The following is a 16,424-nucleotide window of genomic DNA, read 5'->3' as shown; positions in this document are numbered from 1 at the left end:
TGAAAAGGAGAATCACATGTCTCTCATTCTAAATCAAAGGGTAGAAATGGTTAAGTTTAGTGAGGAAGGCATGTGAAAAGCTGAGATGGGCAGAAAGCTAGACCTCTTGCACCAAAGTTAGCCACATTGTGAATGCAAAGGAAAATTTCTTGAAGGAAATTAAAAGTGCTACTCCGGTGAACAAATGAATAATAAGAAAGTGAAACAGGCTCATTCCTGACATGGAGAAAGTTTGAGTGGTCTGGCTAGACGACCAAACCAGCTACAACGTTCCCTTAAACCAAAGCCTAATTCAGAGCAAAGCCTTAGCTATAATTCTGTGAAGGCTGAGAAAGGTGAGAAAGCTGCAGAAGAAAGGCTGGCAGCTAGCAGATGTTCATGAGGTTTAAGAAAAGAAGCAGTCTCCATAACATAAAAATGCAAGGTGAGGCCGGGCACAATGGCTCACGCCTGTAATCCCAGCACTTTGCAGGGCTGAGGTGGGTGGATCACTTGAGGTCAGGAGTTGGAGACCAGCCTGGCCAATATGGTGAAACCCCGTCTACTAAAAATACAAAAATTAGCCAGGCGTGGTGGCGGGCGCCTATAATCCCAGCTACTCAGGAGGCTGAGGAAGGAGAATCACTTGAACCCAGGAGGCGGAGGTTATGGTGAGCTGAGATCACACTATTGCACTCCAGCCTGGGCAAACTCGAGCTCAAAACAAAAAAAAATGCAAGGTGAAGCAGCATGTGCTGATGGAAAACCTGCAGCAAATTATCCAGAAGATCTAGCTAAGATCATTGATAACTGTGGCTACACTAAACAACAGATTTTCAATGTGGGCTGCTCCAGAGATTACTAGATACAAGGTCTCAGAGAAGCACAATATATTACCATCACCATCCTGGGGCTCCCCAGAAATCCAACGTCCTCCACGGCACATCAGGACCCCAGGTGCCTCCCCTCCACACACCTGGCTCTTCATGAACTTGGAGGCAACGTTCTCTTTGAAGTTGGTCTGTCTCACCACCTGCTCCCAACTGGTTTGAAATTGAAGTCTTAAACCCTAACAAAGTCTCCTCTTCTCTGTTGTATTTAATCTTTCTCATAAACAGAAGCTCAAGCACATTCAGCTCACAGAGAATCGAGTGGAGCGGAGACTGGGTCGAGCTCCTCAGGCTTTGTTTAATCAGAACCAATGCCAGCTTTCCTGTATGTACAGTGTCCGAGGCTGATCTAATAAAGTGAATGTGGCATCTGTACACAGTGGAAATGATAGGGAGAGAACTCACCAATCTCTGCTTGCCTTAGCAGGGGAGTGGAAAAACTAATAATCATTTGAAAATGTTCCAGGTGCTTCACATATGTAAGCAGGTACTTCAGATGCAATTTGAGGATTCAAAAGTACCAAACAGAAGAGGGGAAAACCAGGACTGAGTATTAAACTGCCATCCACCAATTCTATTGTGTTTGTTATTATAGCCAGAATCTTTTTGAATTCGTTAATTTCCTGCTGTCTCTGTTGTTAAGTATTTTGAAAATAGCCCATGTGGCCGGGTGCAGTGGCTCATGGCTGTAATCACAGCACTTTGGGAGCCTGAGGCGGGTGGATCATTTGAGGTCAGGAGTTCGAGACCAGTCAGGCCAATATGGCAAAACCCCGTCTCTACTAAAAATACAAAAATTAGCCAGATGCGGTGGTGGATACCTGTAATCCCAGCTACTCAGAAGGCTGAGGCAGGAGAACTGCTTGAACCTGGGAGGCAAATGTTGCAGTGAGCCGAGATCATGCCACTGCACTCCAGTCTGGGTGACAGAGCTAGGGAAATGTTTGGACACAGGCATGATTATTTCTTAAGAATAGAATTTTAGAAGCAGAATGGTAAATGGAAGAATATGGAGTGTTTAAACATTACAAATGCATATATCTATTCACATTATGTTTAAATGTTTGTATTTTTCTTGTAGATTTATTTATTGCTTTATAAATAAAAGCTGTTAATTTGTATTTCTATTTCCTTAACTGTGCTATGTCAATTGCATTTTTATTTTAGTGATTTTGAAGTAAAATTATTGAAAAAATATATTTTGTCTAAGAATAATACTTTTTAAAAAGCCCGTGAGAGAAACTCTTAAAAATCATAAGCTGTATTCTATTTTTAGAAACAGAGGCCTGGGGACCTGTGTGGAAGATGTTGGTCAAAGGATACAAAATATCAGCTAGATAGGAGGAAAATCTTTTCAGATCTAATGTATAACATGATGATTACAGTTAATAACAATGTATCATATTCTTGGAAATTGCTAAGAGAGTAGATTTTCAGTGTTTTCATCACAAACAAATGGTAAGTGTATGACAACATGTATGTGTTAATCAGCATGACTTAGCTCTTCCACAATGTGTATGTATTTTTTTTTTTTCTTTTTCTTCAATCAGTTTTATTAACATGGGGGTCTAAGTAGATTTCAAAATAAAGACCATTTATACAATGGGACCATTTTAATATTTACAATAAATCTCGATTGCAGACGTGTATGGCTGTTTGGTAGTACTGAGAAACAGTACCGTAATGGCAGTTTTTCCAATCGGTGTATAGTCCTCTACTTATATATTAAATTGCTGTCAAACCAGTAAGACTGCATTTACGCATCCATCATTTTCAGGATTGTTTGTAACCTGGGCATACTTTCCCCAAATAACTTTGCCTCCTTGCGTCACAAGGCCCAATTCGCTCACATTTACCTCAATGACAGTACCTTTGGTAATAACACCCAAAGTTGTATACAGTGGGGATGACGGATTCTTCTTTACACCAAGTATTGGTAGGCAAAAGGTGGCTTTCAGTTCAGGATGTGTCACATGGGCTTTCTTGAAACGCAAGCCCATTGGCCTGATGAATCTTTCATATTTAGTTGGTTTTCTTGTAAAGCCATCTCCAACAAAGCAGACTTTAGTAACCATCTTCTTCCATGCCTTCTTTTTTTTTTTATTGCATTTTAGGTTTTGGGGTACATGTGATGAACATGCAAGATTGTTGCATAGGTACACACATGGCAGTGTGGTTTGCTGCCTTCCGTCCCCTCACCTGTATCTGTCATTTCTCCCTATGCTATCTCTTCCCACCTCCCCACCCCCCCGCCCCTCCCCCATTTCCCCCCAACGGACCCCAGTGCGTAGTGCTCCCCTCCCTGTATTCTCAGCAAACTGACACAAGAGCAGAAAATCAAACACCGTATATTCTCACTCATAGGCGGGTGTTGAACAATGAGAACTTCCATGCCTTCTTCATTCTCTTTCCCGTTCGAATAACTTTTCATACTTCTGTTTCTCCCTGGGCATGGACTTCAGGCAGAGGGACTTCCGATTTTCCCGCCTTCTCTTTTTGTTTCTGTTTAATCATATTGGAAAGTACTTTAGCTCAAGATTGTCCTTCTCTGTCCAGCAGATAGGCAGGTCCTGCTCCCTGTGGAGTCTTCTCATCATTCTTCTGCTTGGTGTTTCTCTTTTCATGCATCTTGATCGTCTTTTTCATTTGTATTTTCTCAGCGTGGCGCTGTTTATGGTAAAGCTTAGCTTTCAGACCAATCATTTTCTTTGCCTTCTTTGAACGTTCATGAGCTTCTCAGCTTTCCTTCTCTTTTTCTCATGGTAATCCAAACGGTATCCATGGCGTTTACGATGTAATTCAATGTATTCGTTCTGTGGCATGGTGATGGCCGCGGAGCCGCCATGAGCGGGCCCTGGGACGTAAAAATACTCTTAATTTTTGGGTCTCTCCAATGTGTACGTATTTTGGTTTTGTTGTTGTTTGAGACGAGGTCTCACTCTGCTGCCCACCTCTGGAGTGCAGTGGTGCAATCACTGCTCACTGCAACCTCAAACTCCCAGCCTCAAGTGATCCTCCCACCTCAGCCTCCAGAGTAGCAGGAACTACAAGCACACACCACCTGGGTGATGGAGTGAAACTTTGTCTCAGAATATAAATAAAATAAAATTTAAAAGACATTTAGAATTTTCCTAATGAAATGACTAGTTCCTGCCCAATCACATATTGGTGAAACCCATTCATCTCTAAACCCATACCAGGCTAATTTTTAAAAAAGGTGGTTTTTTTTTGTTGTTGTTGTTGTTAGAGATGGGTGTCTCACTATGTTGCTGAGGCTGGTCTTGAACTCCTGGGCTCAAGTGATCCTTTCTCCCCTGTCTCTCAAAGTGCTGGGATTATAGGTGTAAGCCACCATGCCTGGCATGATATATACATATTTCAAAACATGTCATATATGATAAATATATACAATTTTTATTTGTCAATTAAAATAAAAAATTCTTTTTTTCACCCTTGTGAACTCTGCAGAGAAGTAACAAATACATTTTTTAAATAGGAAACAAAAATGAAGATTTTAATTCAACTTTGGGCTCTGAGGACATCACAAAAAAAGTGTGAGAAATTATATACTGATGAGTGTGACTGAGCTGAAGCCATTTTTGGGGGGTTGCTAACCTCCGTGCTAACGGAGGTGTGTTTGTTTTACAAGGAAAGTTGGTTTCTGCTGGAGCTGTCTCACTGTCCTCTTAGTATGAGATCTCTCTGAAACATTCAGGTGTTTTTGTTTGTTTTTTGTTTTTTTGAGATAGAGTTTTGCTGTCACCCAGACTGGAATACATTGGCAGGAACCTGGCTCACTACAGCCTCCACCCGTCGGACTTAAGCAATCCTCCCACCTCACTCCTACCTCAGCCTCCCAAGTAGCTGGGACTACAGGTGGGTGCCACCATGCCCAGCTTTTGTTTGTTTTGTTTTGTTTTGATAGAAGCAGGGTCTCACTGGAAGCAGTCAAGATGAGAATTCAAGTACACGTCATCTGTTTCAGAGGTATTTTCAAAAAGTGCTGATAGGGAAGTGAGGAAGTGAGGCAGTGAAGGAAAGGCAGTCAGCAGAGGGTGAGTTGTCAGGCAACTTAGCACTGTGGGTGATTAGAGCTTAACCCAGTCTGGGCGTTCTGGAAACCAGCGTAAACTTACGCCACTCAGCACCATTCCACCCAAGGGATGGGGCAGCTGGAGCATTTGGTTAGAAATTCCTATAAGTCATTGATTAAGAACTTTTCCTGATAAGGGAGGTTGAATCCCTAGCACTCTGGCCAGTGGACCCTGGTAGACAAGGAAGCCTTCAGGCAGGGAAATGCAAGCACGGCTGGTTGACAGCGGGCTGGTGTGTACTAGCGTGGCAAAGTCAAGAGGACAGGCAGGGGATCCGGACAATGTCCACCACAAGTTTCTAGAGCTCACTGCTATTTACTCGAAATACAAGGGTTTGGGAGATCCACTAAATGACACCACTGGGATCTTACATAATGATAAAGAGGTTAATTCTTAAAGAAGACATAATAGTCCTTAATGTGCACACATCTAACAACAGAAAATCAAAATATGCCAAGCAAAAACTGGTACAGCATAAGGAGAAACAGAAAAAGCCACTATTACTGTTGGGAATCTTCAACAGTCCTCTCTCAGTCACGAACAGATGCAGCAGGCAGAAAATTAGTATGGTCATGTTGAACTTAACACCACCAGCAATCAACTGCATATAATTGATATCTATAAACCACTTCACCCAACAATAACAGAATACACATTTCTTCTCAAGGTCACATGGAGCATTCACCAAACTAGATCACATTCTGGGCAATAAACACATCTGCATGCATTTAAAAGAATAGAAACCATAGAATATATACTCTCAGATCACAAGATAATTAAACTACAAGTCAATAACAGAAAGATAACTGGAAAATTTCAAAATGCTTAAGAGATTAAACAACATGTTTCTAAATCATACATGGATCAAAGAAGAAAGTTTTGAGAAGAAAGTTTCTCAAAGCTTAAGAGGAAAGAACACTTAAGAGAAACTTAAAAATACAACTTATTAAAATGTGTGGGGTGCAGCAAAAGCTGTGCTTACAGGGAGATTTGTAGCACTGAGTGCAGACAAGAAAGAAGAAAGATCTAAAATGAATGATCTAAGGTACAAGCTTAAGAAGCTAGAAAAAGAAGATAAAACACATTCAGATTAAGCAGTGAAAGAAAAATAGCAAAAAGTGAAGGACTGGCTGGTTGGGTGGTGGCTTATGCCGATAATCCCAAACGTTAGGAGGCTGAGACAGGAGGATTGGTTGAGGCCAGGAGTTCAAGACCAGTCTGAACAACATAGCAAGATACTGTCTCTATTGAAAAAATACTAGAGAAGTCAATGAAACTGAAAACAGAAAATCAATAGAGGAAATAAATAAAACAATATCATCATAAGAAGTAAACAGACACATTCAGAACACATAGCATCATCTGTGACTTGCTTCTGCAATAAGGCAGTGGTGCAAGGAAAAGGCAGGATACACTGGATGAAAGATAACTGAGGGATATCTCAACCAAATGTAACTGTGTGCACTTCAGACCCCCAGTTAGAGCAACACAATCGTGAAAGACTCTCTTACATAATCAGGAGAAATTTGATTCTAAACTCAACATTTGATGATAGTAAGTTAAGGTTGTTCATGCAGTATTACATTGAGTTTATGTAAAAGGCTGCTCATTTTAGAGATGCCCACTAAACTATTGTAGGGGTGAAATAACACATCAACTGGAATTTCTTTTAAAATTGCTTAGGAACAATTTTAAATAAAACCAGGATCTGATCCTGCCTTACTTCATCTTATTCACCCTACCTTAATCCTGGACCTATAAGATCTTATTTTCATTTAACGTTTAAAATCTAAATGATATTTAAAATCACAGATTATTGTGCATTAATTTTGTATTTTTACAAATGTTGGTCCAGGTGCAATGGCTCACACCTATAATCCCAGCACTTTGGGAGGTCTAGGTGGACAGATCACTTGAGCTCAGACGTTTGAGATCAGCCTAGGCAACATGGTGAAACCCTGTCTCTACTAAAAACACAAAAATTAGCCAGGCATGGTGGCTCATGCCCCTAGTCCCAGCTACCCAGGAAGCTGAGGTGGGAGAATTGCTTGAGCCCGCATGGTAGAAGTTGCAGTAACCCATGATCATGTCACTGCACTCCAGCCTGGGTGACAGAGCAAGACCCTGCCTCAAAAAAAAAAAAAAAAAAAAAAAAAAGATTCCATTAAAATATTATTTATCTTGATTACTGAGGTTTTCAGTGCTCTCTTAAATTTTGTGTTAGAAGCAGAGTGCCTCATTCTCCTTACCCTAGTCCTGGCACTGTTTCGAATCTGTCTCCTTATTTCCTTTCACCCTGACCTTGGAAACAGTGGAACCAAAGCCGGCCACTGTTTTCCAGGTAATAACCCACTGTAGGCTTCTCCACCGTCTACTCTCACCGCATCGACATATTTAACACCCTCTTCCACCCTCCAATGAGCCATAATGGAAGACAAATCTCAGGTGTAGGATGTGGTGGCTTGTGGTTAATTAGGAGTCTCGCCAAAGGGGAACACTCTATTTACAATCCCTGCCTTGATTGACGGGTCCGCACTCCCAGCCTGCCTTCAGATTCGTTAGTGTTTTTAAAGCAGCTTTAAAACCACCATGACCATTCCAAATGCTTGTCTCCACCATGTACTCTTCAAGTTCTCACTTTCACCCTCTTCTAACTTGATGAAAGTCACCTTCTCCCATCCCCACCCCCGAGAAGGGAGCTTCATGGATTATCTGGGAGTATTTCTCTGCCTTGTTTCCAGCAGTGAACAGAGACAAGAGGTGAGTCTTTTTCTCACTGTGTACATACCCAATGTCCCCTAGCTCTTAGGTAGAAGAATTCCTGTTAGATGCATGAGGTTCTATTTCACATGTCCCTAAAACTGCCTTGGAAAATAATAAAATGGCACACTTGGAAGGGCCCTAATGAATAAATGAATGCTTGCTTCTTAACTTTTTTTAATGAGGTAGCCAATAAAAGCTCTGTTAAAAGCTAGATGCAACTATATTCAAATTCCAGCTCTGTTGCTGTGGGTCTTTAGACAAATGTCTTAACCTCTCTGAGTCTCTCTGTCTTTTATCTGTAAAATAAGGTTAAAAATATTATTGACCTGATAAGGTTATTAGAATAGTAAGTGAGATGATGCATGTGGAATGTTTAGCATAGCTCTTGAAACTAAGTGCTTAATGCATGTTAGTTGCAATGATTATTTTTGGGTTTCCCTGTACATCTTTGGGAATCCATAGAAAACTACGAAAAGACATTTCAGAAAAATATACATTAAATGTTTACACTCTTTTGCATAAAAATCCAATTAACCTGGGCACAGTGGCCTACACCAAGCCCAAACTTCTTGGGAAGCTGAGTTGGGAGGATCTCTTGAGCCTAGGAGTTTGAGCTGCAGTGAGCTATGATTGTGTCAGTACATTCCAGCCTGAGTGACAGAGTAAGATCCTGCCTCAATCAATCAATCAATCAATGTGTTTTTAAAATTAGTCCACAGGCTGGGCCAGGCATGGTGGCTCACGTCTGTAATTCCATCACTTTGAGAGGCTGAGGCAGGCAGATCACGTGAGGTCAAGAAGTAGAGACCAGCCTCGCCAACATGGTGAAACCTATCTCTACAAAAAATACAAAAATTAGCTGGGTGTGGTGGTGCATGCCTGTAATCCCAGCTACTCGGGAGGTTGAGGCACAAGAATCGCTTGAACTTGGGAGGCGGAGGTTGCAGTGAGCTGACACTATGCCACCGTGCTCCAACCTAGGTGACAGAGCAAGAGGATAATTGACAGAGCAATAAATAAATACAATTAATCCAGAGGCAGTTTGTATTATTATTGTAGACATATTTTATGAAAAATAATAAAAAATATGTTAGTATACAGTAAGTCAATTTAATAGACAAAGTATAAAAAAGAAAGAAAGCATTCATTTCCTATATTGTAAGAAAGAGCAATTTTCAGGTTTCCTTCATCAAGGTGGACATGCTGACATTACAGTTGTTTACATTCTTGTAGAACCAAGAGAAGCCACAGAATACGCATCTATTTATCTTGTTTTCCTTGCCACAATTATTTCCCACATTACTACATAAGCTGTCTACATATTTTTAACATCACTGTTTTGTTCTGATCATGAAATTGTTACATGCTAGATGTATGAATAAGACAAAAAATAAAGTCTCCCAAATCTTTCCCTAGAGATAAGGATTGATAGATTGGTTTACAGTCTTTCCAGAATTTGCTCAGGGCAGATAGTATTGTGTACCTGTCTACCAGGCTTGGAGCAGGTTCTGTTTATACAGAGGTGCTTTGTTAGGTGGCTGGAGGTAGACTCTTCCATGGACTACACACCTCAGCTGGCATGGGAGTGAGATGGGAGCCACGTGGATTACCTGAGAGCATTTCTCTGCCTTGTTTCCAGCAGTAGACAGAGACCAGAGGTGAGTCTTTTTCTCACTGCCTCCCATAGTCCTTGGACAGTCCTTTTAACTTCTCCAAGCCGCAATACTTTATCTGTAAAATGGGGCAACTAGTAATATCTAGTTTGAGAAATTGTTGCAAATATTTAATGAGTTGATTCATGCAATGCCTGAGCACTGAGTTTCTCCTTGTTGGCACATGGACGTTTGGGGCCAGATACTCTGTGATGTGGGGACTGTCCTGTGCATTGCAGGATAAGTAGCAGCATCCTTGACGTTTATTGGCTAGATGCCAGCAGCACCCCCCTAGCTGTGACAGCTTAAAATGTCTCCAGACATTGTCAAATGTCCCCCGAGGGAGGGGAGGAGGGACACATCACCACCTTCCCTACTGAGAACCACTGTCTTAGCACAATGGAGCATAGTAAATACTCAACAAACTCTCCTTAATATTAATACCATCATTATAACGGGGAGCATATTTACTGAACATAAAACAGTCAATGGCTCAATTAATATAAATCTACTGGCATTTTAACTGTCCATGTCGGAGTCCAATTTCTTTTCCTACTCACAGGCCCTTCAGATCGAATCCTGTTTTACCTCAGATGCAAACTTCTCCACATAAGAGCTTTTCATTTCTATAATATTAACATACTGGTGAAATACCACATAATGATATGATTCAGCTACTTTTATTTCCTTTATACCTCCCGACTCCCCCTTCTTTGCCCACAGGTTACAGCCAAGACTAAGCCTGCAATTAAAAAGCTGCTTTTTCTACTATATATACCTAATTTCTCATCCCTCATTTTGCATTAAAGTGTTTTTCCACAGAGCCTGAGGAAGATGGGATTATGTGTGTACATGTGTTCATTCAGGGCTCTTTAGGATCTAAATCCCCGGGGATAAACTTGGAAAATGACTGAATTAATCACTTACGATCTGTGTTCGGTGCACATTATCATAATATTGATATAATGCACATGCTGTTTTTTTGCTTATTTCTATATTGAGTGAGGTCCTGCAGCAATTCTGAGGAAATTTGAGACTCACGCACCTGGCTAAACGCTCTCTCTCTCTCTCTCTCTAAATAATCCAAGGTCTCCCGGTTTGCGAGGATCGGGCTAAAATGAGTTACAGTTGCCAGAACATTTTTAAGTAGGGAAATAAATTAGAGTGGTAATAATCATAACAATTATATAATAAATGTTAAGAATTGTAAGTTCCCCAGCGGTCTTAATAACTTAATTTTGTTGTTGGGGGTAGGTTGTGGAAATTCCATCATCTGCATCTGGTGACATCATCAGGCTGAAACAAGAAGACAGGTTTCTTAGTTCTGAATGTCACTAAGGTGCTGAATGAGGTGGTACTTTGGCTTTCCCGGCCATTTGCTGGGTTTGAATTATTAAAGTCATGATTTGCAAAATAAATTTAGAGCTTTGTGAATATTGCTGGATTGACAATCTCCCTCTACCACCTTCTCTTTGTCTTTCTTCCCTCCTTCCTCTTTCTGTCTCTTAGAGAACTCAAGGAAGCCACAGCTGGACAAATCATCTAGATGCCCCCCTCCCAATAATTCCTCCATATCCAGCTGCAAATTGAAGAAAAATAGGACTGAAAATAGAAATGACAGAATGTCCCCAAACAAGAGACCCTTCCAGGAACCACGATGACCAGAATGCCTGTGAACATTCCCAATCTTGTGTACTGGGAGGTAGGCTTTGGTCTGGAATCCTTCCATTCAAGACACATGAAAGAAAAAGATCCAACTATGTACAAATCGGACACAATTCATAATAATGCTAGCCAGTGTTTACATGCCAGGTGTTCAATGAAACACTTTGCTTATATTATCTCTTTTCTCCTGAAGTATGGATTATTTTTAAAGTTTTGAAAAAATGATATGTAGTAGATGATGTACATGTTTTCAGGATACATGTGATAATTTAATGCATTCATATAACTTTTAAAGCTCAAATTAGTGTAATCAGACTATCCATCACCTTACACATCCATCTTTTCTTTATGCTATGAACATTCAAATTGTTCTCTTCTAGCTATTTTGAAATATACAGTAAATTATTGTGACCTACAGTCATCCTACTGATCCATCAAACACTACATCTTCTTTCTCCTGTCAAACTGTATATTTTTACCGTTAATCAACCTCTCTTTATCTCTTCTCCCCATCACCCTTCCCAGCCTCTGGTAACCACAAATCTACTTTCTATTTTCATGAGATCCATGTTTTTAGCTCCCACATGTGAGCGAGAACATGTGACACGTGTCTTTCCATGCTTAGCTTATTTCCCTTAACATATTGACCTCCAGTCCCTCCACGTTGCTGCAAATGACAGAATTTCATCTTTTTATGTCTAAATAATATTCCATTATATATATATATATATATATATATATATATATATATATATTCCAATGTGAGGGACATATCTATATCTCACATTTTCTTTATCCATTTATTCACTGATGGGCACCTGGGTTGATTCCATATTTTGGCTATTGTGAATAGTGCTGCTACAATAAATACAGGGTGTAGATACCTCTTCAATATATTGATTTACTTTCTTTTGGATAGATACCTAGAGGTAGAATTGCTGGATCATATGAAAATTCTATTTTTAGGGTTTTGTTTATTTGTTTGTGCCTGCTTGTTTGTTTGTTTTGAGACAGAATCTCACTCTGTCTCACAGGCTGGAGTGCAGCCTCTGCTCACTGCAACCTCCGCCTCTCGGGTTCAAGTGATTTTCCTGCCTCAGCCTCCTGAGTAGCTGGGATTACAAGTGACTGTCACCACATCTGGCTAATATTTTTTTCTTTTTCTTTCTTTCTTTCTTTTTTTTTTTTTTTCTTTTTTGAGATGGAGTTTCACTCTTGTTGCTCAGGCTGGAGTGCAATGGTGTGATCTCAGGTCACCACAACCTCCAGGTTGAAGCAATTCTCCTGCCTCAGCCTCCCAAGTAGCTGGAATTACAAGCATGTGCCACCACGCCCGGCTAATTTGTATTTTTAGTAGAGACAGGGTTTCTTCATGTTGGTCAGGCTGGTCTCAAACTCCCGATCTCAGGTGATCTGCCTACCTTGGCCTCTCAAAGTGCTGGGATTACAGGCATGAGCCACCGCACCTGGCCTATTTTTAGTTTTCTGAATAGCTTCTATACCACTTTCCATAGTGGCTATACTAATTTGCATTAACACCAACAGTGCAGAAGGGTTCACTTTTCTCCTTATCATCTGCTCTTCCTTGTCTTTTTGATAAAAGCCATTTTAACTGGAGTGAGATGATATCTCATTGTGGTTTTGATTGGCATTTCTCTGATGACTAGTGTTATTGAATAATTTTTAATATATCTCTTTTTTCTCTTCCCCTCCCTCCCTCCCTCGCTCCCTCCCTCCCTCCCTTGCTCCCTCCCTCCCTTCCTCCTTCCCTCCCTCCCTTCCTTCCTTCTTTCCTTCCTTTCCCTTTTTCTATTGAATTGTTAGAACTTCTATGTATCTTGGTTATTTTTATTTTAAATCCAGCTCCTGCAGGATACTCTGGTTATTAACTCCTTGTCAGATGTATGTTGCAAATATTTTCTCCCATTCTGTGGGGTGTCTCTTCAGTTTGTTGATGGCTTACCTTGCTGTACAGATGCCTTTCAGCTCGGTGTAATCCCATCTGTCTATTTTGGCCTCGGTTTCCTGTGCTTTTGAGATCTTACACAAAGAATTTGCCCAGACCAATGTCCTGGAGCACTTCCCCAAGCTTTGCCCCTAATAGTTTAAAAATCTCAGCTCTTACGTTTAACTCTGTAATCCATTTTGATTCGATATTTATCTATGGTGAGAGATAGGGCTCTAGTTTTTTCTCTCTACACACGTTTACCCAGGTTTCCCAGCACCATGTATTGAAGAGACTACCCTTGCCCCATTGTGTTATTGGCAGCTTTGCTGACAATGAGTTGGCTATAAATGTGTGGATTCATACCTGGGTTTTCTATTCTGTTCCATTAGTCTGTGTGTCTGCTTTTATGTCACTACCATGTTGTCTTGGTTACTATAGCTTCATAGCATATTTTAAAGCCAAGTCGTATGATGCCTCCAGTTTTGCTCCTTTTACTTAGAATTGCTTTGGCTATTCAAGGTCTTTGTGGTTCCATATAAATTTTAGGCTTGTGGTGGGGACTATTATTGTACCCATTTTACAGATGAGGAGACCACTGCTCAGAGAGTATGAATCACTTGTTACAACAGCTTTAAACAGCAGACGTTAAGGTCAAACCCAGATCTGGGTGATTCCAAATTGTCTCGCAACCTCCTAGGAGCCCCAATACAGTGTTTGAGGGCTGACTTACCTTCTAACCAGTTCTGTGAACCTAAGTGAGGCACTCCAGTCTTCTCAATCTCAGCGAGCCCAGCTATGGATGCAGGAAATGACCACAACCAGGGTCATTACCCATACTCTGTCTTTATGTCATTAGAAAAAGCCACCCTTCCCTCAAGCCACCTTATTTCCACAATGAAATTCTGTCATAATAGATTGTCACGAAAACAAGACACCTTACTGCCATCTTCTGGTAAATGGTTGTAATAAATACAGTCAGCCCTCCATGTCTGTAGGTTCTGAATCCATGGATTCAACCAACTGCAGATGGCAAACACTCAAAACGACAATAAAAGTGTCTGTACTGAACACATCAGGCTTTTCTTCTTGTCATTATTTCATAAACAATATGATATATCAACTATTTGCACAGCATTTACATTGTATTAGGTATTAAAAGTATTCTAGAGGTGATTCAAAGCATATAAAAGGAAGTTTAGGTTATATGAAAATACAATGCCATTTTATATGAGGGACTTGAGAATCCTCAGATTTTGGTATCTGCAAGGAGTCCTGGAACTGGTACCCCATGGATACTGAGGGGTAGCTGTATATACATAAATGTACAAAGGCAAGGAGAGAGGGATGTGGATGACACCCCTTTTGTACAGTGCATGAGCTGCACAACTGTGCATGGCCGTCCAGACAATTCTCCACTGGATTATTAGAAAGAGAAATGATGTAGCATGGTGCACAGATTCTCAGCAAATGTTGACTACTCTGTTAAGTTCTGGCTCAGATTGGATGATACCACCTCTTTGGGCCAAGTGGCAGTCACTGGGAAATCTTACCTGGGGACTGTGTCTGTCAATTGCAGTCTATTTCTCAGCATGTATCTCCCTAGCCCCATGTTTTTGAACACTCTGGCTATCCTGGACAGCAATTCTCTGCTCCTTTCTTGCCTCCTGGCTAGGAGAAAGGATTGAGATAACTTTTGGGGGTTGCCTTCAGAAATCAGAAATCACATCTGGCATTTCTTAGACTCTTTGAATCTCTGACAGTCCCTGGACAGCCTTGCAAATTGTTGAATATGTTCCATGAGCTTTGCCCCTGGCCGTGGAATGGCATAGGGACTTAAGTCCAGGTTTCCACAAAAACTTAGTTTGAACCCTATTTTTTCCGTTACTGCTGTGTGACTTTGGTTGAGCAACTTAACCTTGCTGGGCTTTCGTTTCTTTACAGGTGAAAAGAAATGACTTGTTAATATATCTATCTATCACAGAGCTATGACCGAAGACAAAAGGAGAAATGTGTTTATTAAAGCATTTATGAGTAAGCAATCCCCAAATTAAAGTTATTATGATCATTAACAACAGGGAAAGACAATTCAGATTTTGTAATAGGTCATCCATTTCCAGCTGCCAATCTGATCTCTGATGACCTTTTTGTTTGAACCCCAAATCCGAAAGACCTTTAAAAATGTATCTGTAGCCAAGCACAGTGGCTCATGCCTGTATTCCCAGCACTTTGGGAGGCCAAGGCAGGTGGATCACTTGAGGTCAGGAGTTTGAGACCACCCTAGCCAACATGGTGAAATTCCATCTCTACTAAAAAAAAAAAAAAAAAAAAAAATACAAAAATTAGCAGGGCATGGAGGTACGTGCCTGTAATCCCAGCTACTCAGAAGGCTGAGACAGGAGAATCACTTGATCCCAGGAGGCAAAGGTTATAGTGAGCTGATATCACACCGCTGCACTCCAGCCTGGGTGACAGAGTGAGACTCTGTTTAAAAAAAAAAAAAAAAAAAGTATTTGTATGAAAAACTAAAAGTCTTTACTTCTGCATTGAAGGCATCATACAAAACCAGATGCATCCCGGCTTCTGTGGGACACAGTTGCTTCACTCAGGAAGTGTTTTACCCTCACAGATGTTTCTTCTCCAGAAACAAATACCCTAGAGATACCAAAGGCTGTGAATCGGGGACCAACCAGCATTGTTTCTTCTCCATGGTTCTCATGCTGCTGCACCCACTCCTCTAACTACTGAATGCCTTTTTTTCCTGGAATTTTAGGCAGCATCAGGACATGCCCTGTTTCCTAGTTTCTCATCTTATGTTTTCCGTCTGCCTGATCCCCGGTGCCTGGCTCTGAACCTCCAGTGGCTTCTCTGTCAGCCTGAGGATCTGTGGCTTATTGAAAATGCTCTGGTACACAGAGTACATGCTTAGGTTGTTACTGGCTAAAAAACAGCTGTTTTTGGATGCTGGTGGAGTTCATTCTGGGGGATATGAACCGGGCAAGGAAGAAGCCGCTCTGAAGGGCATCTGAATGCAGATGGTACAGAAATGCAGATCCTGAGGTGGCTTCTTCTAGAGCAGGTGGCCTTCTCTCTCCAAACCCATTCACACTTCCATTGTCCTCAAATGTTCTTAAATGCAAATGCTGAAAAATTTTCACTGACATGTGGTGTGTAAGAACAGGATCTTTAGAGGAAACTTGCCTGATCTGTGAAGTCCACCATTCAGCCGCTGTACACAAATTACTTCCCCTCTCTTGGCTTCAGTTTCTTCATTTGTGAAATAGGAATGAAAGATAATTTCTACCTCTTGGGTCTGTTGTGAAGATTAAAAGAGATAATGCTTTAAAAATGATTGGCAAAGTGTCTGACTTGGGGCGAACACTCAGTAAAGCTTAGGCATTATTACAAGCCTTTGAATCAAACAGAGGCTTTGTAG

General features: G+C 40.9%; 1 pseudogene; it reads right to left on the bottom strand.

Moving 5' to 3' along the window:
* Positions 1-2,605: 2,605 nt before the first annotated feature.
* On the bottom strand, positions 2,606-3,691 carry LOC120365044 (ribosome biogenesis protein NSA2 homolog; annotated as a pseudogene).
* Between the last annotated feature and the right edge of the window lie 12,733 nt (positions 3,692-16,424).

This window comes from Saimiri boliviensis, chromosome 7 (assembly GCF_048565385.1).
Source record: "Saimiri boliviensis isolate mSaiBol1 chromosome 7, mSaiBol1.pri, whole genome shotgun sequence".
Taxonomy (NCBI): domain Eukaryota; kingdom Metazoa; phylum Chordata; class Mammalia; order Primates; family Cebidae; genus Saimiri; species Saimiri boliviensis.
The sequence above is the reverse complement of the archived record's forward strand: the minus strand, read 5'-3'. Positions and strand labels throughout refer to the sequence as shown.